The sequence below is a fragment of the Mauremys reevesii genome, linkage group 19, assembly GCF_016161935.1.
Source record: "Mauremys reevesii isolate NIE-2019 linkage group 19, ASM1616193v1, whole genome shotgun sequence".
NCBI classification, from domain to species: domain Eukaryota; kingdom Metazoa; phylum Chordata; order Testudines; family Geoemydidae; genus Mauremys; species Mauremys reevesii.
Window position 1 is genome coordinate 17,105,339 of NC_052641.1, and position 22,516 is coordinate 17,127,854.

Here is a 22,516-nt window from a genome sequence, read left to right on the forward strand (position 1 = left end):
CATTGGGAGCCCTCAGCAGGAATATTTTGGGGGCTCCTCCATAACACATACTAATGATTAATAGGGGGCCTCCTTGAGCTGCTTGGGGCCCTAAGCAATTGCTTATTCCTAGCGCCGGCTCTGGCCATAGATTAAGCCACAAGTGCTAGCTCAGGAACTCAGTTCTCCTTCCAAGTCTCCATTAAGCATACAGACTGTCTCACACAGCCAGACCAGCTCCTAATTACGGCCAGTGCCCAGAAGCAGCACAAGGATGCATGCACCACCCCCAGACAGTCAGAATTCAAAAGCCCCTGTCTGACAGCAGTCCGTGTTTAATTTCTTTGGGCCCCCTGTACGCAGCTGGACTCCAACACCACCCGCAGAGGTTTCAAACCCCTCGAGTTGAGCCATCGGCTCATGATTATGCCATGGCTGTGTTTTTGCCTCCAGGTCTAAAGAGCCCACTGCAGTTTTTTCTGAACTTTTGTCTGTTCAGGTTCTTATACCAACCTCATCACTGAGCACCTTCCAGGGCATTAAGTGACAATTTAAACCATTCTGTCCCAGACTCACTCACTCAAACATGCCAAAACCACCACCAACAGCCAACTAATCACAGTTTTGCACAACAGCTTTCATGCAGGTGCTACCTCTGGGGAGGTGCTCAGTGGCTATATAACAGCACACTGCAACACGACACAACTGTTATTAGGAGGGGAAGGGAAGATTATTTTAGCCAATGGAAACTACATGCAGAATTTAGAGAGGCACAATGTAGCTATTTACATTGGGATTTCTCCAGAAAACCAGAGATAACAGCCCTACTTTTGTGCAAAGTGTCATGGGATATTCTAATGGTTGCAAGAGGCCAGCGTGATGCATGTCACTGTGAATTTGTGATGCCTTTGTTTTCCATGCGTTATACATGCCCTATAACTTTATACGTCTAAGCACTCGCCCTGTGAGCACAGTTCAGCAGCCATTTTGATCTCAGGGCTCAGCCTGTTACACAGAAGAGACACACTGCGTTCTCCCCGGGAGACTTGACTTTTGTTCTTTCTTGTGCTGTTTTGCTTTAAAGGATGCTGTTAGCTTAACATCACCCTCCTCTCTGAACATTTTCATCTGTGCTTGTAACAGGTACCACCTAAAGCGACTACAACTGAAAGAAAATAGAGGACAAATATTTCCCCTCTATTGTTTGACAGTGATTTGTGTAGAGCCAGTTTCACTGTTTTCCCAGTTGAGCCACAGTCAGTTTTCCCTGTTACTTACATGGGTCTTTCATACAGTAGCAAGGAAGAGAGAAATGTTTTTAATAGGAAAACGTGGTTGGGAAAACAGGAAAATTGGCAGGGCAGGTGTACTACCTAAATACTTTAAATTCCATTTTCAAATTGAGACTGTCCCTTTACTCTAAAATGAAAGTAATTTCACACCGTGAGCACGTAGGATTTGCTCTTTTGTACAATGAAACCCAGATCGGGTGAACCTCAATGCTGCACTTGATCCAAGTGGTGACATCTCCATCTAACACCATGCTGAGCGATCGCAGGCCTGACTCAGACGGAATAATGTCAATTTCTCCTCCCCGTCATCATTTCCTGAAAATCCTGCGTGCTCCTTACAGGTCTCCCACTCAAGGAATGACAGAGCCCAACCCGGCTTATCTTAGCAGACCAGATAGCAACTCGAGGCTGTACAGATGCATGGAACAAAGTCAAGCTAGCTCCCGAGTCCCAGCTGCCTCATCATTTCCCAGAAGAAAGCCCAAGCTATACAGGCACTTACTGGGCACAGCTTATTTTCCCCTCCCCACCCACTAGGGACTAGAATCTATGGAGGATTTTCTATGTACATTGCTATTTCTTCCCCTTATGTTGCATGACGGAGGGTGGGGGAGATAATGAGTGGAATGTACATGAGCAATATCTCCAATACTATAGTATTAATGATGCAAAAGTATGCACAGGCACAGCAATGACGGTAACCATCAACTGCCTGTGAAATATTGACCACAGCAGGAGATGCCAGCCCGTGGGCGAGTCTAATGGTCGCCGCGACCAAAGCAGGAGATTGTCTGGATCTCACAGAGAAGCAGCTCTGTCTGGACCTGATCCATCCAACGGCACGTGGGGTTTTTTGGGGGGTGGGGTGGGTTGGAATTGGAACCCATTCTTTCTGATTGATTCTACATAGTTCACCGTTTTCTCCTTCACCCTCTTCTTAACCAGCTGGGAGAGAGAATGGGGGAAGGGACTCAAGACTCCCCAGTGTGCTCCTGGTTCTGGGGCATTTTGATTGCATGAAACCGAAGCGAGAGATCGCTGTGAAGTCCAAGGAGCATTTTTGCCTGCAGCTGTCCTATAGGGTCCTTCTAACGTCTGTGGCTGCACAGTTCACACCAGATAACGCTCTCCCACGCCCTGCACAAAGCCCATGTATATTACGGGCCGGGCCGGGCCCTCCCATACCACAGTTCCAGTGGGCCTGAAGATCATCTTCACTTCCCCACACGCTGCATCCAGAGGGGTAAACATTACCCAAGTGCAAAGCTAATGGCTTGTTAAAACTCCCGCTCAGTTCAGTAAATCTAGCTTTTGGTTTCCAAGCCCCAGTCCAACCAGAAGAGAAATATCCAGGGGACATAAGAAGCTCTTCCCTGAACCACGCCTGCATCCTCCCCTCCATCTGGGCTTTTAGCACGGGCTTTGCAGTTGGTGAAACAGCTGGTGCTCTGGGTGATGGACTGGTTTCAGCTGATCTGGGAAAACAGCCAATTTGACATAAGCCCCTCCTCCCCCGCTCCTCGAGCCAGCATTAGGATGCTGGGGGCCCCCCCACTGACTTTATCTTTGTGTGTGGGGGGATGTCATCCCCTCACTCTCACACAACCATCATCTTTAGCCTCTCTGCCCTCCTCCCCACCCCTGCTCGAAGCACTCAGACCACAGCACCTCCAAGTGCAACTTGGGAACTGGCTTGCAAACTTGGGGGGCTGGCATGAGGCATGAATTGTGGGCACCGGAGCTTGTGGGTCTGAGAAATCAGGCTCTGGCTCCGCTCTCCTCTCAGGAATATATTCAAGGGACGTGAGTACATTTTTCCAGCAAACCACATACAGCCAAAATGACACATTTAGCTGAATTGAGTAAAAGGAGAATCTCAGAAACAAGAGCCTTTGGCACCTGATCAGCTGAGAAATCCCATGGGACAAAGAAGAAACTTTGCTAAGCAGGGCACGTGCCTGCCAGCTCCGCCCCGATGTTCTGTGTTCCATTCTGTTCTGATCTAGCCAGGTGGGAGGTGTGCGATGGAACCATTAGGAACACACACACACGCACATGGAGCGGACAGACAGAAAGGAGGGACAGTTTCGGTCTTCGTACGTGGTCTGATCTGAGCCCTGCTCTCCAGCTGAGGAACATTTCCGTGGTTCTATTCTTGGTGATGGATGTAGCAATCTCCTAGCTCTCTCAGCTGTCTCTGAATCTGCCCAGCTGGCGCATGGCACACTGGGTCTCACTTACAAGCCCACAAGGACCAGGGGGGCGCTCACCCTCTCACCTCCTTGGCGTGGTAGCTGATCTGGCTGTATGACATTTCAGGGAGCTAGCGAGAGCTCCTGCCACCATGTCTCCCACAATAGGTGCCGTTTTGTTAGTCAATGTCCGCCCAGCGCCGGGAACCTGGCTCTGGAAGCGTTAGCAGTCGTGTTCTCTATTCTCTTAGGGCATGGGGGAGGATGCAGCTCCACGTCTGAGCTCCAAGTAACAGTGTGAAATCGGTTATCCTCCAGGCCTGCCCTGCAGGTGGAATTGGGGCCGGGGAGAATGGCACCTCGGCAAACCTAGGACACCACTCAAGCACCTTCTCTAACATTCCTACAGCTGCAGTTACTGTCTGACCCCCTTCTGCAGGAGGGCATGGGGAGAGGGGCTTCTCTGGAAGCCACCAGTAACCCCCTAACATAGCAGTGCTCAAGCTTATCATGGCACATAAGCTGAATGGTTTTGGAAACTGAGGTCATTTAAAGTAAGGAGTCAAATTAAGCAATGGGATCAAAGCAACTTAAAGGATGGCAGAGGAGGTGTCAGGTGTCGGCAGCAGCCCTGTAAGCATTTGGTGTTGAAGGAAACTCATTTAAAATGTAAAGCAATACCATAGCATGGTAGAAGGCAGGGAGCTCCCCCTAAGAGAGCTGACGTGATTTAAAGTGAAGAATGAAACCTTGCTGTTAGGCTTAGGTGGACTGAAAAGTGAAAAGCTGATGTGATATAAACCAAACACAGAGCGAGCGCATCCACAGCCTGGCAGGATTCAAACAGAGGAGCCTGAGGAGGGACTATGAAGCAGAGAAGAGAAAGTTACATGGTCTGACTCTAGTGGTTGAAGCACTGGACAGGGAATCAGGACCCCTGGGTTTTAGTCCTGATTCTGACACTGATTTGGGGTGTAACCATGGGCAAGTCACTTAAGACTCAAATTCACCCACACAGAATCATAGAAGATTAGGGTTGGAAGAGACCTCAGGAGGTCATCTAGTCCAGTGGTTCTCAAAGCTGGTCCACTGATTGTTCAGGGAAAACTCTTGGCGGGCCGGACCGGTTTGTTTACCTGGCGCATCTGCAGGTTTGGCTGATCGCGGCTCTCACTGGCCGCAGTTCACCGCTCCAGGCCAATGGGGGCTGCAGGAAGGGCAGTCAGCACATCCCTTGGCCTGTGCCACTTCCCACTGCCCCCATTAGCCTGGAGCGGAGAACCGCGGCCAGTGGGAGCCGCGATCAGACAAACCTGCAGACGCGGCAGGTAAACAAACCAGCCCGGCCCGCCAGGGGCTTTCCCTGAACAAGCAGTGGACCAGCTTTGAGAACCACTGATCTAGTCCAATCCCCTGCTCAAACCAGGACCAACACCAACTAAATTATCCCCGCCAGGGCTTTGTCAAGCCAGGTCTTAAAAACCTCCAAGGATGGAGATTCCACCACCTCCCTAGGTAACCATTCCAGTGCTTCACCACCCTCCTAGTGAAATAGTGTTTCCTAATATCCAACCTAGACCACCCCCACTGCAACTCGAGACCACTGCTCCTTGTTCTGTCATCTGCCACCACTGAGAACAGCCGAGCTCCATCCTCTTTGGAACCCCCCTTCAGGTAGTTGAAGGCTGCTATCAAATCCCCCCTCATTCTTCTCTTCTGCAGACTAAATAACCCCAGTTCCCTCAGCCTCTCCTCATAAGTCATGTGCCACAAAAATAATTTTTGTTGCCCTCCGCTGGACTCTCTCCAATTTGTCCACATCCCTTCTGGCAGTGCAGTGGCAGGTCGGAAACTGCGTGGAATTTTAAATGTCCTTCTGCAGTCATATCAATCCACACACAAAATCATTGTCTTTCATATGAAAATCAGAAAGGAAAACTAGTGTGAGAATCAGAAAGAGAAAGTTCAATGTAAAATGCAACTTCAACAGCAGCAGTGACAAAAAGCAGTTAAGAAATGTAGTGATTTTAATATTCCCTGGTATTGTTAACAACACAGACAAGGGATGTTCCCTCCGCCTCTTCTACTTGCACTAAAAGAGGTTTCCACTGTGCATTGTTTTAGGAAGGGATGTTATTCTGGACGCCTTTCAACGGCAAGCAAGGCTTCTTTTCAGGTTCTTCCAATCAACACTGGACTCCAGTGGCAGAGGAACAAATTCACCTCTGACTTACACTGGGGCAAACATGGAGTAACACCGCTGACACTGCATCAGTGTCACTCGCCCATACCGGTGTCACTGCAGTCAAGCAGTGCTGCCAACTCTTGTGGTTTTAATCACAAGCCTTGCAATTTATGCTGTTTTTCTGGAGGTCCCAGATCCTGAAGTCACATGACTGCACAAGAATCTCAGGGTTCATTAAAAACTGACTGTTTCTAGTCCCCATGGTTGCAGACGAAAGCTTGAAAGTGTGACCCGAGTGCTCCCTGAAGGCTCAGGATCCAAATGAAAAAAACTCAAAATGAATTTTTTAAGCCAATCTCATGATTTTGGGGGCCTGACTCATGGTTTTTGACTACCTGGGGTTGCTGACACTTCGGATGTTGACCTTATGTCTGGGATTTGCCTTGGGAACAAAACTGAGAACAGCTCAGTGCTTGAATTATGGGGAGCCTGGGCCCACCTCACTTCTGTCTTATGGCCCCCTTCCTTCTCCCTATTGTTTAAATTGAAGCAAGCCACTTGCCAGTCAGGGCCCCCCTATTGTTTCCCCATAATTCAAGCACTGGGCTGCTGGCTCTTGGCAGTCTGTCAGAAGCAGGGTCTGGGGTTTTCTTCAAGAGTCCAGGAGCAGGACTTTTGCCTCCCACCGTCTGGGGCTACAGAAGTTCACCTCAGTAGAAGGCCTTCAGCAGACAAGCACACACACAGAGCAACCGTTCCTTGCCGCCATCAGAGATCTGGGGAAAGCAGCTTCACTGGCATCCGATCAGGGCCAGATCCAACCACCGTGGAAGTCAGTGAGACTCTCGCCATTGGCTTCCATGTGCCCAGGAGAAAAGAGGATCCCTCCCCGTTCAGCGCTGTAGGATGCCTGCGGAGATCCCCTCCTGCCCGTGGGGGTACGGTGAGTTTTCTAGTGAGCAGTGCTAGGTTATTTGACTCTCCGCTCAGCAGATGGATGGGTTGTTTTACTTCCTGCTGAGCAGCCTCAATTGATGGAGCTTTATTGCTTAAATCAGTCTGGTAACACTATCTCCTTATCAACAGCTAATTACCACACTGCTCCGTAGGATGCTCTAGCCAGGAGTCCTGTCAGCATTTCCATTACACACACTGGGCTCTGACACTCAGCAGCAAGAATTCACTCGGGGCTGACACGTATAAGGCACCAGCTTGGAAGTATGCAGCAAATAAGCCCTTTTCTAAGGTCAGACCCCAGCAGGGCACCTGGATTTTCAAACTGGCTCCTCCCATGGATCTGCGGAGTCTGCGGCAAAGACCCTAGATTGGGGAGTTTGTGGGTGGGGGAAGGGAGGGGCTCTTTGGGGAACCAGAGGGGCAGGGGGATTGGGGTTTGTTATGTTTCCCTGCTCGTTTGGGTAGGGTTTGCTGCTGGGTTGCTAGGGCCTGGATCGTTAACAGCTGTCAGGGGCCCTACGACTGGGGACAGTTTTTCTGAAGGCTGCAGCAAAATTAATCCAATAACTAAGGGGCTGGACTGGCAAATCCAGCCACTGGAGTCTTATCGCCGCAGAAAAGGCCTCCCCTGCCTTGGTGGAACCACCGTGGAGCACGGGGGGAGTGGGGAGTTTGGGCCCGTGGCCCAGCCATCCCTTACCCTCTCAGCTGAGACTCACCAGAGCCACTGTTTAAGCCATCCAGGTACCAAGGGGAAAGAGAACCCCTGGATTTCAGCTGCTCGGATCTGGCTCTTCGTGTCCCCATGCAGGGTGCAACAGAGACTGTTCTTAAGTTCCTAGCCCCGCACGGGCCTGGGTGACTGCAGGGGCTGAAGTCCCAAGGGGCGTGGCAGGGGAATGGCGAGTGGATCTGTGTATTGCAGCTGCTCGTGGCTGTTCTATTCAACCAGCCATAAACGACACTGAGAATCACACTTCTTTCTGTATGTATTGGCAGTCTCTAACTTCACTTTCCGTTCTGGAAATTAAGCATTTCGTACAGCGGATCTCAGATGAAAAGAGAAAAACAAACCCAGAGCTGTGCAGATAAAACCTGAGAGGTGTGGGGGAAGGAAGGATGAGCAGAGAGAGGTTGTTTTAAGTTATCTTGAACTCAAATCCTAGAGCCTGCCTGACAGGCTGGCTGCACAAACCCCCTTCACTCAGTCTGCCAGCAGTAAAGAGGATGTTGGTGTGCATCTGTTTCCCTGTTGCTAGGATCGCAGCTAGATGCTGCTGAGATTGTCACACTGTTCAGTTCCAGGCATCTTCCCAACAGCTTCTGTACATCTCCAAATCAAGGGCCCCTTCCTGCAAACTGCAAAGGGGGCTTGGGCTGGGGAGAGCAGGCAGGGTCTGGCCCCCAAATTAGAAAAAGCACAGTGCACCCCAAACTGGATTGGGGATTCCATGCTGTGTCATGGACCAGGACCCCACTGTGTTAGGTGCTGTACAGACACAGGACAAAAGCCACAAAGAGCTTACAGTCTCACATGACTCCAGGAGCTGGGGCTTTAGGAAAAACGACACATGTTGCAAGAGTTGGCTACACTGCGGAGAGTTCCTGCTTCTTGTGCTAGAGCAGTGGTTCTCAAACTTTTTTTTTTTTTTTTTTTACGACCACTTGAAAATTGCTGAGGGTCTCAGAGACCACTTGCTGATCTTTCCAAATGTTGTTTGTACCGTTAGCTAACTATTGTAAAGCGCTTTAGATAAAAGCCTTATGTAAAAAAGGTTATAATAATTAACTTTTTTTGTTCTACAAATAAAAGCACACAACTCATATTTTAATATCAGTCGTCTTACCTTTCTAATGCAATGGATGTGCCCTCTCTCCCGAGCTGGGGCTGGGAAGAAGGGGGGTCTCTCCCCCACCACAGCAGCCACAGAGCTGAGGCTGGGAAGGAGGGCCGTCTCTCCTCGCCAGCCACAGCCTTGGAACTGGGGAAAGTCGCCTCTTTCTGTGGCCGCTGCAGCCCTGCACACCCCAAATTCCCCCCGCCCCCTCTTCTCACCCCACTGCCCCCTCACCTATTCCCCCCAAGGCCACCACCTCACCTTACATGTGTGTCTTCTCCATTCATCCTCTTGTGTGCGGCCGCCCAGGCACGCACCTCAGAGGGAACTACCCATGGACCAGTGGTGGTCCACGGACCACAGTTTGAGAACCTCTGTGCTACAGCATCTTGGCATGACAGTGTGCTAAAGGGCTTGTGAATAGACCCGCACGGGATGGGAGCTGAAATTCTGCATTTGGTAAGGGTGAGGTGTGACCAAGGTTTTCAGCAGAGGCATCAATACTGAAAATGCATGAGAGTAAAATCCAACAGGTTATACTATTCGATAATGATAAAGAGTTGAATCATGCCATCCTCTACACAAGGGGAGTAGCATTTTATTATGCAAGCAGTCACGCTGAAATTAAGAGGCTCGCTGAGTCATGAGGTACTGCTCGATGTGAGTAAGACCGGCAGCAGTAGGCCCGGAGGCCCCAGTTCAGGAAAGCATTCCTTTCCAGGACAGCACTTAAGAATGCGCTAAAAGCTAAACACATGCTTGTATGTTGTCCTGAGTCATGGCCGTGATGTGCAGCACTTCTATAGCATCATCTGGATCTCAGAGCCCATTAGAAAGGGGGTTTATCTGTTTTATAGGTGGGGAAACTGAAGCACAGAAAGATTTGGTACCATGGCCAAGGCCCTATGGTGAATCAGTAGCAGAGCTTAGAACAGAACACAGGTGTCTTGACTGATAGTCCAGACGCCCTATGCATTACGAGAGATAAGATATGCCCTACTCGAGGCTATATTTCCATTAACAGGTTCTGTCGACACCATAAACCACAGGAGCAGAGCTGGAGGCATCAAGGTGAGCTGCAAGCACAACACAAGTCTCTTTGTAAGGCCAGCAGCTTCTGTTTCACGCCAACCAAGACCCTTAGATGCAAGCCCAGTTTACCCAAACTTCAGCATTATCACCCCGTCTCTGACACTCCTCTCTCCCCAGGGGAGCACGGCTGTGGCCTGGGATTTTTATTGTCACAACAGGGAGAAGGTAGCCCCCGGGTCCAACCTCCCGGAAGAGTGAATGGCCATGGTTTTAGAGGATGTCACCCCAATGTGTAATGATGGGGCTTAATTCATCGCATGGCAAACCCCGTTCCCCACGGAGGCCATCTGAGTGAGGATGAGCCACAGTTCAGAAATCGAAGCTGAGCTGCATGGAGTCGCAGAGGGAAGGCATCAGACGCCAGGGAAGCACCATACCTTCCCTGCACTCCCCTTGCTCTAGCAGGGTAGTAATTAGCTGCTGGCCCCTACCCATATCACAATACTGTTCTCTCCCTTTGCCAGCTCAGTGTGATGGCTGGTGCATTGGGGGAGGGAGAGTTCAGCCTTGGCCACTTCCCCTCCCACATGGTAGATGGGGGGAGAAAGGAGAAAGTGCCCAGCCCCAGATCCAAGACCCATGAAGCAGTGTACAGAGGCTCCTATGCCCTTGTGTGGCGGCTCAGCCCGGGGGCAATCTAGCCCCACATGACTGATTTAAATTACGGCACTTGTTTGAATTGCTACAACAAACCACATCAGTCAATACATTGACTTGACTTTTTTTTTTTTTTTTAAAGGCACCCACCCACCGTCCTCGTCACTTGTACACACAGCCTTCCTAGCGCGCCCTACGGCAGCCGGTTTTCTAATGGCACCGTCCGAAACCCATCCGCAAACTGACAGCTGACAGCAAATTGTATTGACAGACCCTTATTGAATGAAACTGTTCAGCAGCAGCCAACCGGGTTCCATCAGTCCCACAGCCAGTGGTTAATTTGTGCTCTAGGAGTGGCAGTTCATAGCCCCAGCACCTCTGGGCTTGCTGCATCAGTTACAAATGCAAAAAAAATTGCTTGAACCCCGGCACCTCTTTCATTACAAATTAGGCACTGCCCACAGACAGTTTGCTAAATTATTCTGTCCAGCCGCAGCGCTCAGAAGGGTAACAAATAACAATCAGCGACCATGCGCCCTAACAGGGCTTGATTACGGATCATTTCACGAACTTCAACAGCAGATGCTTTACGGAGTGAGATGACCTAGTGAAGACGTCAGGATGACAAATGAGAGTGGAGAGGGAGAGAAATGAAGAGGCAGAAGCAAGGGAGAGAAGATACCAGCTCAGATGGAATGCGGGGGAGGCAGAGTGATAGAGAAAAGCCACCCCAGACTCCAGGAGCTGCAGAGGAGAAGGCTCTCGCACCAGCAGTAATGGGATAGAGGGACGTCGGGTGCTAGGTGAACAGAATGAACGAGGGGGGAAATACAGTGACAGACACAAGCTTTAGGGTGGAACCATTCACATCAAGCCATGCCCTCAGTTGGTGTAAACTGGGATAGTTCCACTGGAATTACCCTGCCCTACACCAGCTGAGGATCTGGCACGTGGTATTTTACCCACGTTTCAGTCTAATTTTTGCACTGCAACAGTTACCACCAGAAGTGGATAAAACACAGTCATTGATTCTCGTACACTGAAAGCAGGTCGATCAAACAATTGCAGGAAGTGGCAATTCTTTCCCAGGTTGCAGCACACTGACCATTAAAGTTGCTTTAACTGCACCAATCCCACAGCTTGTGCAATGGCACCCCGCCAGCGCTGTTCATTCAAATGCAATATTGCTACATTACCCCTCCTACAAGGGGAAGCTATTTCTAGGTGCTCAGTGGTGTATGAAAGTCCCTCTGCTGGAGCCCAACGGGAGCACCCAACGCCCTCACTCCCAATTTCCCTGGAGCCTCCCAGCCGCAGCTGGAAGATATGGTCTGAGTGATGGAGTCTGGACTGACGGCTCATGGAAAGCGCATGCTCTAGTTGGTATTGGCCTGTGACCCACACGCCAGATAAAGCCGGGAAAGCAGCAGACACACAGCCTGGAGGAAAGAAAAGGAAGTCAGGGCAAAGCACCCTAATGGGGCAGCCTGGCAGGTGCTGGAACAATTTGTAGAGTGGGGGTGCTGAGAACCATTGAACCAAACTGAATATGATGAAAACCACTTCAGGCCAGGGGGTCCGGCAGCACCCCCAGCACCTATGCAACCTGGCCCTGCAATGCCCCTCACCGGGAGGGTCTGCAGCATCTCACCCCATCCCCATACAAACCTGCCATTGGGTCTGTTAGTGGACTGTAATTTTAGTGCCAGTGAAAAGTGTTGGCCTCACAGCCCCGGGGTCTGATGTCCTCTGTTACCACCTGGGCAGTTTCACCACATGCTGTCCCACCCTGATCACATCCCACTGGGGCCAGGGGTGGAGAGAGGTGGCTGACTTGTAGAGGATCCGTTTCCCCACCTGAGGCAAGCTCTGGGTCTCTGAAGGGAAGGCCTGCTCTGAATAAACCGACTGGGCCTACAGCTGGGGAGGGCAAAGACTTCCTGCCTCTAACAGCACAGTATAAACTTCACCAGCCTACACTTCTGGAGAGATCAGACGTTACCCTGGCGTGTGCATGTGATGTAGAGGAAACCAGTGTGAGGGAATTGCTAGGGAGGTGAGGAGCCTGAGACTGCATTGGATAGCGGGATGACTGGGTGTGTGAATGAGATTTCCATGGCCAAGCACAAAAGGGCACAGGAGATCAGGCCCCAGGAGTAACCCTCGCCTGCGTGGTTCCTACCTGACTGACAGACAAGGGAGGGGCAACCCTTGGCCAGCCTGTCACACCAATATAGTCTCGTCAAGTTGACTGATGCTCACGCTGCCTTCAGTGCGTGTTGCTGGGACTGGCACCGCAGTGACCCAGTGATAAATGTACACAAAGAAGCGCCCTTCTGAAAGCTCTCGCTGCCTCCGACACCCACGAACAGGGACGTATAACCAAACCCGGCACCTACCCCCACACAGCCCCCTCGCTTCCTCAGCTAAACGGCACCCAACTCCCACTCACCACACAAGCTATGAGAGCGCCCCCAAAGCAGGCACCTCCCTCCTCCGAAGCCTGAGCAAAACAATTCTTCCAGGTGGCCAACACACCGGAGCTATTTCAGCCCTCAAGGCTCCAAAGCAGAGGGCCCCTCGCAGAGAACTCTCTGCCTGCACTCTGGGCAAACAAAGGGTTTGGCTGGGATTATTAATTACATTCCCATTTAATGCGACCGGCCAATGTTTGCAGAGTGCTTTGAAGATGAAAAGCACTGAGAGCCGCGTGGGGTTATTCTTGGCATTTGCTGCTGAGTCGGTTTTTGCTGAGTCTTGAAACCAACGTTAAAGAAAACGGGAGGCCTGTTAAATGAAACACACGTCACCGGCTGGGTTATTCTCAGGGAATAGAGCACAGACAGGCAGGAGAATCTACAGTAGGCGACAATGACAATGTTAGGGCAGTCCCCCACTGTTTCTCTGGCACCCACGCAGCTCCACTAGGACGAGCAACCATGGTAACCCTAGTGTAGCCAGCCACGCTGCCATCCAGTCCTGCTCAGAACAGGGTGAGACACCACTCGAAACTCCTACTGCAGGGGCCGTACAGAACACGGGGGCGGGGGTCTACGATTGTCAGCGCAGACACAGTCCTCATGCCTCGTGGCGCCTAACTCAGCTCTCAGCCTGGCTGGTGCAAACCCAGAGTAACCTCACTGGCTTGACAGAACACCCTCTGGATTTACACCTCTGGATGTGAGAGGAGGATTTGGTCTGGATCACGTCTTCTGTGGTTTCTAGCTTCCTCCAAAGAAACCAGCCCATCCCTCGCGCCACGCCGCAGAAGGGCCTGGTGCTCTGTGCTGACAGCAAGGGGAGAGGGTGTGCTGTTTTGAACGACTGCCTTCGCCAGGAAACAGTCCCACTGTTAGCTTGCAGCTCCACCCTCCCGATAACATCTCCAATGCAGGGGCAGTGGAAAAGACACAGCGTGTGAGATAAACATGCCAATGTCTTTGATTCATTACTGTCAGTCCGTTCAAACAGCCTGTGCACTGGCGATTAATCCAAACCCAGGCTAAGCACCAGCCAGGCACATCAGCAAAACCCTTCTGCTCCATTCACGCTTGCACAGCCACAGACAGGGAGGCACTTAATGCTGATGAGGAGGCCAGGAGAGGCAGGCGGGCTGTGTGACAGCTTGGGATGTGCTGATCCTAGGCAGCAGGCTACTCCCTAAGGCTCTCAGCATCGCAGGGCTATTCCCTTTGGGAAGTTGTTAGCAGTGAGTGTGGGGGGAAGGAGCCGGGTTGGGAGCCCTGGAGAATGAAGTTTGTGACCCAAAAGGGCCATGTGGATGGGTGAGGGGATACAGCAGTGCACTCTCCATGCTCAGTCCCTAAAAGAGAAACCTTCTACATTTCACTCTTCCCTGAAAATCTATCAGGTTTTATAGATGGGGAAACTGAGGCACAGAGCTGGGATGAGACTTCCCTAGGGTCACCCAGCAGCAGAAATGAGACTAGAACCTTCTGCTGAGTCTCAATCCAATGCTCCATCCTCTAGGCCTCCCTTTTGTGATCGCTTTTACTTGAGGAGGAGGATTAAACCCCAGTAAAAGGATATGAGGTTGGCAGTCTGCTCTAGTGGATTGTGCATGCACCTGGAAGTTCAGCCCTTCCGAGTTCTAACCCACCCTGGCTCTGCCTCTGACTCACTGTAGGAACCTGAGCACATCCTCTGTGTGCAAGGGCACAACAGTCTTCCCATCTAGGAGCCTTGCACGGTCTGATTAGCTGATGTTTGAATCTGTCAAGTGCTGTAGACAGTAAATTACTAGCTCATTACAGCTGATCTGAAAGTTCTTTTTGTATGTGCCATAGAACAGTGTTAAACCTAAGAGACCCAGGGCTCGCAGCCCGCTTTTACTCCTAAAGCTCAACTACACAAAGCACTGAACAATCCAGCACTGGCGTAAAATGGGCCCTAAAATGTCTTTTCCATCCCCTGCCTCTTGGTGCCTGAGCCTGGATCTAAGGTCAAAACTAAGTGGTTACCTTCCAGCTTCCAGAGTGCTGGGGAAAATATATTAAAAGAATAAATCAGCATGTGAAATACAATTTAACTAATTAGCCCATTTGAGTAGAGAATATTTTCTAATATCTTTGAAGTCAAACTTGCTGTGCAGGTAACTACATCACAGAGAGGGAGGGGAACGAAGAGGGACGGACCTTCAGGAACATCTCTGAGTAAGGGGTGGAATTTGGAAAAGCATCCAAGTGACAGAGACACACAAGGACTTGTGCTCCTATGTCACCTAAGGCTTGTTTTCACGGGAAAGTTTTACCAGTGATACTGGTATAGTTACCCTGGTATAGTTAAACCGCTATAACCCCTTATGATTACTGCTGTTCTGGTATTAGAGTGGCTGTTTTGATTTTCATTAAACCCCTTCCAAAGCAACATAAGCTAAACGGGGAAAGGCCCCCTCATATTGGAATAAGTGTGTCCACAGTTATTTTTCTCTGTAACTGCATTATGTAGCGCTTAGATACTACATTGATGTGGGTTATATAAATGGCAAGAGGTTGTGTTGCACTGCATTACATTGCAGCATGCTATAGCCAGGAACTGACTATCTACATTGCATTTGAACATGCAGTGCATTGTAATACAACACTGGACTGATTGTACTGCATTGCCATACAGGAGTGGATTGATTGCATTGCTTTACAGCATAATGGGGATTTGAACCTATGATCTCCTGCACCAAGTGAGCCAACCCCCTAGGCTGACACACTGTACACTGCATCGCTCCCTGTAAGAGTGTAACATCAGAATGGGACATATTGCACTGGTCTCTCCTGATCCTGCAGCTTCCAACTGTCTCTCAGGGTGCAGATGTTGCTGGTTCAGTTGGCAAAGCCGTGTAATGTAACGTGCCATTCGATGAAGCATTTACAAATATGCCAGAGATGCCCCCAAAAGCCTGGGTGCATTGCTTGCAGCAGCCAGTGCATTGATTTCCCCTTCTCGGAGCGGCTTTCACAGCTGCTCTTTTGCTGGCAAAGCACTCCAGGTTCTTTAGCAATCCCTCCCGGTTTGCCTTTCTTGCTGTTTTGGGGGTGGATTTTGCAATTGTTTCTGCTGAGTCGTGGAAGCAAGAGGCCAAGGGCGTTATCTGAAGCCGGGGTGGGCGAGCCACAGTCAAGCTTCCTGCACAGCTCTGCCAATGCCCCTCGCCCGGACCTACTCACTGTGGTATGTCAGCTCAAGGGTTTGGGTCCCATGGTGCAGGGCACAGGTTCAAGAACCTGCCACGCTACTGTATAAGCTCAGACACCAGCGGCCTGATCCAAACCCCACGGGAGTTACTGAGAGTCACTTAACCCCACGTTCAGTGGGCTCTAGTCTAGACCAGACCCTGGGCAGCAGTGAGGTCTTGATACATTAGACAAAAGCACTGGATGACGAGAGGAGGGCTAAGCCATTCAGCGTTGCTCAGTGCCAAACCAATACCTTGCACCCAGGGCCTCACAGCCCTTTGTGTGCTAACCCTCACCACCCTGTGAGGGAGGACGGGGTTACCAAGCCCCATCTTACAGACAGGGAACCTGAGAGGTAAAGTGACCTGCCCACGGTCACACAGCAAGTCAGTGGCAGAACTTGGAGTAGAACCCAGAACTCCTCCCCGCAGATCTGTGTTCCAATTACTAGACAGCTCTTCCAGTGCACCTGGACACTCCCTGCAGGTGAGGGGAGCTCTCCAAATTCTGCTGCCCACTGGCTGGTTTCAGGGCAATGGGGAAGGGCCCCATTCTCAGGGAGAGGCGTTTTTGCGGGTGTGCTGCACCCCAGCCTACAGAAGGACATTGCACAGAGACTCGGTGTGAAGCTGCTGGGCAGGAGCTTGTTATCACTCAGCAAAGGGCCCCCAGTGCACTTACTTCTGTTTTAAAAACACACAAAGCCAATTGTCCGTCTCCCCCTCGCCTGCGGGAGGGGCGCGTCCCGGACACTGAGCCTGGAGCCAGGCCAGGAGTTCCCATCAGGGCCGGGAAAGGCCTCATGACTTTACTGCCAGATGGGCCAACAGCAGCTGCATACCTGGAAAATGATGTCTTCTCCTGGCCCCGAATCACACCAGACGAGATCCTAATCAGAGCCAGAGGCGCAGGCCACAGCAAGGGGCGCCACTTCCCCAGCTGCAGGCAGCCCTTCTGTGTTTCCATGTGAATCTGTCGTCCCGCTCTCCTTCTGGTGCCCTCTCCATCTGAGCTCCCACCCAAATCCTTCCATCCTCCAGACATCCTGGCCAGCTATCCTTCCAATATCCAGCTGACCCGAGCCCGTCTCTGTCTTCCCCTAGTGCCTCTCAATAGTCCTCTCCCTGCCCATCTGGCCTCTTGATACCCTGTACCCATTTGTCCTCAAGAGCTCCTGTCCAGACCCTGCTGTACTCCCGCACGCCTGTCCTTCCCCCTTGATCGATGGCCTGAATCCTTCTCTCCTCCCAAGGGATGCTTGGACAGGCTTATACATCCACTGGAGCCCTCCTGCTTCCCACTGACCAGCCAAGTTCTCATCGTGCTGCAGTGGAACTGCAATAAGCCCCACAATAGGATACAGATGCACTGGGAAAATGCAGCATGTTACCCAAGAGGAGGTTAAACAGTGGTGCAGACAAAGGACAAAAGTCATGTTTAAACACCTGTCAGCTTGGCACGGCTAACGCACACTTTAGACCTCCTTTTCAAAAACCAAGAGCCGCAGCACTGGGTGCAAAAATACTTTACTAGCCATTCAGTCCAAATACCTGATCTGCAGCCCCCAGTCATGACAACGGTACTCACCAATTAGTCGTGCAATTGCACAGACCTTCCCCGCCCCCCACTACAGCCCTGGGCTTCCCAGATTTTGAAAATTAGGCCCAGCAACGGTAGTTTTATCGATCCCGTGTTATCAGTAGCTCTCAAAACACTTTACAAAGGAAGGTCAGCATCATCCTCCCCATTTTACAGAGGGGGAAACTGAGGCACAGAGTGACTTGCCCACAGTCACAATAGGAACAGAACCCAGGTCTCCTGAAACCCAGGCCAATGCCCTGCTTACCAGCCCACTCTGCATCTTATGACAAGTGGTCTGTCTAACCATCCATACAGTCAAATATCTATTAGCTGTCTAGGTTCCTCCCTGGCCCCCGTCTCCATCGTATCTCCAGCACTCTCCTCATTGTGGTGTTGGACTCCATTACATCACTCATTCATCACAGACGTGGTAGCAGGCGGATCAATCCCTCGAGCTGATCATGAAAACAATAGGAGCAGGAGCTCTTCTCTGCCTTCTCCCGCAACCGCCCCTTTCACTGGGGTCTCTGAACACTGCACAGCATCTCCCGGCCACAGGAAACACCGTGACCCAGAGGTGATTGGTGCCAGCTAAACAGGCCAGCATGAATGTGCTTGCAACATCCATCCCGAAGGGATGCACAGCGGCGTTGGCTGAGCCTGAACAGAGATTCTCAGGTGGGACAAATTCTCTATCCTGCAAGCTACTGAGATGGGGCATGAATTAAGGTCCCCACCAACCGACGGGTATCCCCTGAAATACCCTCAGTCGAGCTGGGCTCCTGCATTCTCACCCCATTCCCAGAGCTGCCGAGCAGCATTTCCAGGGCTGCAATGGCAACCGAATCCCAGCTGCGCCCTGGTAGGGAATGACTCCGTGGGATGGTCCCCGAATGCCCACTGTGCCAGAGGCTCCCAACGACCTCGCGCTGGGAAGCAACCCAAGCCCGTGTGTAATGAACACGTGCTGCAGCTTGTGCCAAGAGGCCCCAAGGGATGCAGGCTGGCAGGGGTAGAAGCGGAGGCTGCAGGAAACGTCCTGGGATCGGAGTCCAATGCACAATCAAAACTCCAGCACGTTAATCAGGAGGAGCAGATCTCTCACACACACGCTAGTTTGGCTTACCTGAGTGGGCTAACTCCTTTCATCCACACACACAGTGCAGAGTGCCTGCAAGGTGCAGCTGGACAGCCCTGCTGTGCATTCATCTCTGCTCTACCTGCAGGTCCCCCGAAATCAGTCAAGTGAATTGGCAGTGATTATTTCTAGCGAACTAGGAGTGCTGTACGTGTTGAAGGTCTGGGATACCCGAGAATGCAGGGGTTGGGCTGCGTGTGGAGAAGCTTGCACAGTACCCAGCAGGGAGACTGAAACTATGTGGAAAGCTTCTTTCACCCTAAGACAAACAGGCTCCGCCGTATGTTTCCGGATATCTCTTCACCCATTGTGGAAATGCAGCCAACTCTGGGGAGGAACATGGCAGCCTAAAGCAGCCAGCAAAGACGCCACGTTGCTAACCTGGCGGTATTGGTGCCTAAGCAGGGAGGGAGCAGAGAGGTGGAGCTGGGAAGAGGCGCTGCCGGGGTCTGTTGGCAGTGCTATGCTGTTGGCAAAGGGTGCACAGGGCTACGTGTCTCCACTGAAAGACAGCAGAGCCTACAGCAACCACTGTGGGGGGGAGTGGGGGGTGATCATCATCAAGTGCAAGGGAACACGACTGGCTGACATGCCTGGGAGCTTCTGGGAAAGAGCGTCAGGGGGTCAGTGACTCAGCCCCTGGCATTCACACTCTGCTGAGGCAGCGCAGGCTGGGACCTGCAGTGCTGGGGAAGCCGCTGCCTCCCTTTGCGTGAAGTTCATTTTTTATCTCCCCCGCCTGGTCCCTTCAAATTCTCTCTTGCTAGCAGATCAGATCGGGGCTGGGGCCAGCTCACTGCGGCGGGGCCCATGTATTCAATCATTCGCTCATTCATTCTTCCTTCTGCAGCTGGATGAATTTCTGGGCTTGGGAAGTTGAGAACATGATCTCACTGACTAGAGGCACGTCCAGTGAAGGGCAGACACAGGACAAGTTTTCATCCACATAACTTTGCCCAATGCACCACTGTCCTGCCCCACGGCATCCCCTGCCCATGCCCCCCGCTCAGCTCTGCCAATGCGCCACTGTCCTGACCCACAACATCCCCTGCTGTCCCACACCCCGGCCCCCACGCAGCTCTGCCAGCCCCCCTCGTGAACTGTGTAGTTTGACTACATGGACAAAGATCCGCTGGGGATGAGGAGACCACCTTCCTCTCACGCTTGTAACCTGCAGCAGGATTTGAACGCAGGTCCCTGGAGACTGCACTCCAAGTTGGGCAGGCTTCCACTCCCTGGGCTGGGAAGGGGGTGAAGCTGGTTTGCTGAGCCAGGGGTTGGGGTGAAACAATCACTGCCTGCAATTTTGGGCGGGGAGTGAGAGGCCGTGGTCTTGGGAAATACGTCTCCAAAAGAGTCTGTTTGGGGATCTCCTGGGGGCTGGAGAACGGAGGTCAGAGGGTGCAGAGATCCCCCTCTCCAAATACCCACCGGCCCAGGGGCACCAAAGATTTCCAAACTTGACTCCACTGAGAGAGGCAGCCCGGGAAGCTGAGATTCCTCCTTCAGGGGAAATGTCAGGGCAGGCACCCCTGACTGGCTCTCCCGGGTTGGGTCTCCCAGTCCTGGCACAGGCGGGCGGCTGATGCCGCCAGCACAGCAACAGAAGATATGAGCATGGGCATGCCGGGAATAATATGCTCAATTTGACCTCCCCCGGGGCAGAGAGCGCGAGTGAGCACTTGAGAGTGTTCAAGTGGAGTTTCCGCTTTGGCACATAAGAGATACGGCTCTGGATTTCCCCACCGAAGTTTCCACTATGGTGTGAGCGGTGCCAGCCAGCAGAGGAGAAGTATGAAAGGATGCCAGCTCTGCCAGCATATCTGTATGCAACTGCTCCCCCACTTCCCAACAGAGCTAATTCTTCCCAGGCTTGCAGAGGGACGGCAGGGACTCAGACAAGTTTATACACAGCAAGAACGAGCTGGTCTCCAATCTGCAGATGCTAATCCTTCTACTCAAAAGCCGCAGTCTGCTCCCAAGCATTGCCTGCTGACACTCGCCCAGCTGGAATCCAAGTGCTCTCTGCTAGAAGCAGGAAGGCCAAGAAGTTGGAAAATGCCAGCACTGCTTTGCGCGTGATGCACAAGAGTGACTCCCTTCGAGTTAGCCTGACGCCCTCTGTGTGTATAGCATTGCCCTGCTTTACGCTGTAACGCTCCTAAGGTAGGAGAGTCGCAGGACAAAGCACAAGCTGTACGCTGAGCTGTACTTGCAATGGGAAAGCTGGGACAGATTCTGTGCTCAGCGATGCTGGTGTAAATCCAGAGCGACTCCTCTTACCTCGGACTCACTCCAATGTAACTGAGAGCAGAATTCGGACTGTTTACCAGACCTGAGGCCATGGGGAAATGCCCATTAGCCCTTCCATCCTGAACAGTGGAGCTGGTATGTTCACGGACAAACACAGCTCTCTGGTGGAGCCAGGGGGATCCCCAAAACAAGCTCCCCCAGGACCAGGATACACCCCGACATTCCAGCTAAGTAACTGGGCCTCTCACAGTGACTTGGCTGCAGAGACCTGCACATGCTCCAGCAGCTGCAAAGGGGTTAATGGAAACAACTCCTAAAATACAGTGTTTGTGCTCTGAAATAAAAGCAAATTTGACTTTGTGCAGTAAAACCAGGAGCAACATTAACAAGGAGAGGCCGTTCCAGAGCAATCCAGGCCAGGGTTTTCCTCTCCTAAACTCAGTCCTGAGAGGCTAGCTCCGGTGAGCATAACGATCCAGTTCAGGCTTTCCTCTCCCTTAGTTTACAATAATCTCTCAGGGAATCCTCTACCTGTCTGGGGCAGCCCAGCTGAGCTCCCTAGGTAATGCTCCAACAGTCACAGGTAAATCCAGCACCTGCTTTCCCTGCCCAGCACGAATGAATTCTGGACTCACGACACTTCTGAGTCCGGTTACATGACAACAAAACACTCAGCCTGGTTAGGGCTGTCCAAGCCCCTTGGTCCTAAATAGGGTGACCAGCTGTCCTGATATTATTGGGACCATCCCACTACTGGGGCTTTGTCTTATATAGGGGTCTCTTATGCCCCACAGGACCCTAATACCCCCTGCTCATCCCGATTTTTCACACTAGCTACCTGGTCACTCTAGCCTTAAGGAACCTGCCAACACACTGCAGACAAAGCAAACAGTGAACAAGATGCCAGGAGGCACTACCCTAAGAGATACGGGCAAATCTGGTGCTCAGATACTGCAGCGGTGAGCACAATAGACATGGGAGGGAGAATGAGACGATAGAAGTGTCAGGACAACGGGACCGCTGGCAGGATCCGGCCCTCTTCGCCCCAGCCCTTTGCAGCACTGGAGGAGGGTGCGGGTTGGCTGCACACCTCTCCTCACTCCCTTGAAACACAAGTCTTCCTGTCTTACTCCATGCCCCTCCGAGCCGGTCCTGAGAAGCAGGGGCTGCCCCCAAGCCTCAGTCACTGCAGTGGGAGCTGCAAGGTGCTGAGCCCCCACCTGCTGCACCTCCCCATGCACAGCTCGGTTACCTAGCTCCAGCCAGCTGTGCGGCAGCCATGCAGGTATCCTCATTACCACAGCCACAGCAGCCAACCAGCAGCTCCTGGCCAAAGCCCTGGGGTGTATCTAATTGCAGCTGCTGTGCCAGTCACTTTTTATTTATGGAGACACTTTACCAGTCTGCTGAGCAAGGCCTGTTGGGAGTTTCCCACCCTGCTGGGACCAAAACCTGCCGCCTGGGCATGTGGGGGAGGGGAGGCACAAGGGCCTTCTCCTTCTTTGTCTTTTTTGGGTCTCTTTAAAATCACTGCCACCACATGGGACTCACATCAATAAATATAATCACTCAAGCAATAAGTGTGACATCAACATCAATACGTTAATTGCACCGCTGTCAAGAAATTCAGATTTAATGTCCGTGCAACAACCAAACTCCGCCTGCCCCTCTTGGGTATACCCATGATGGGCACAGTTCTGCCCCCAGTGAAGCCAGAAGCAG

At 51.8% G+C, this 22,516-nt stretch overlaps 1 protein-coding gene across 2 annotated transcripts in view; it reads right to left on the bottom strand.

The window, feature by feature from the left end:
• Nucleotides 1-22,516, bottom strand: part of RALGDS (ral guanine nucleotide dissociation stimulator) — a 102,440-nt gene that overhangs the window by 50,694 nt on the left and 29,230 nt on the right. The gene's annotated exons all lie outside the window — the stretch shown is intronic.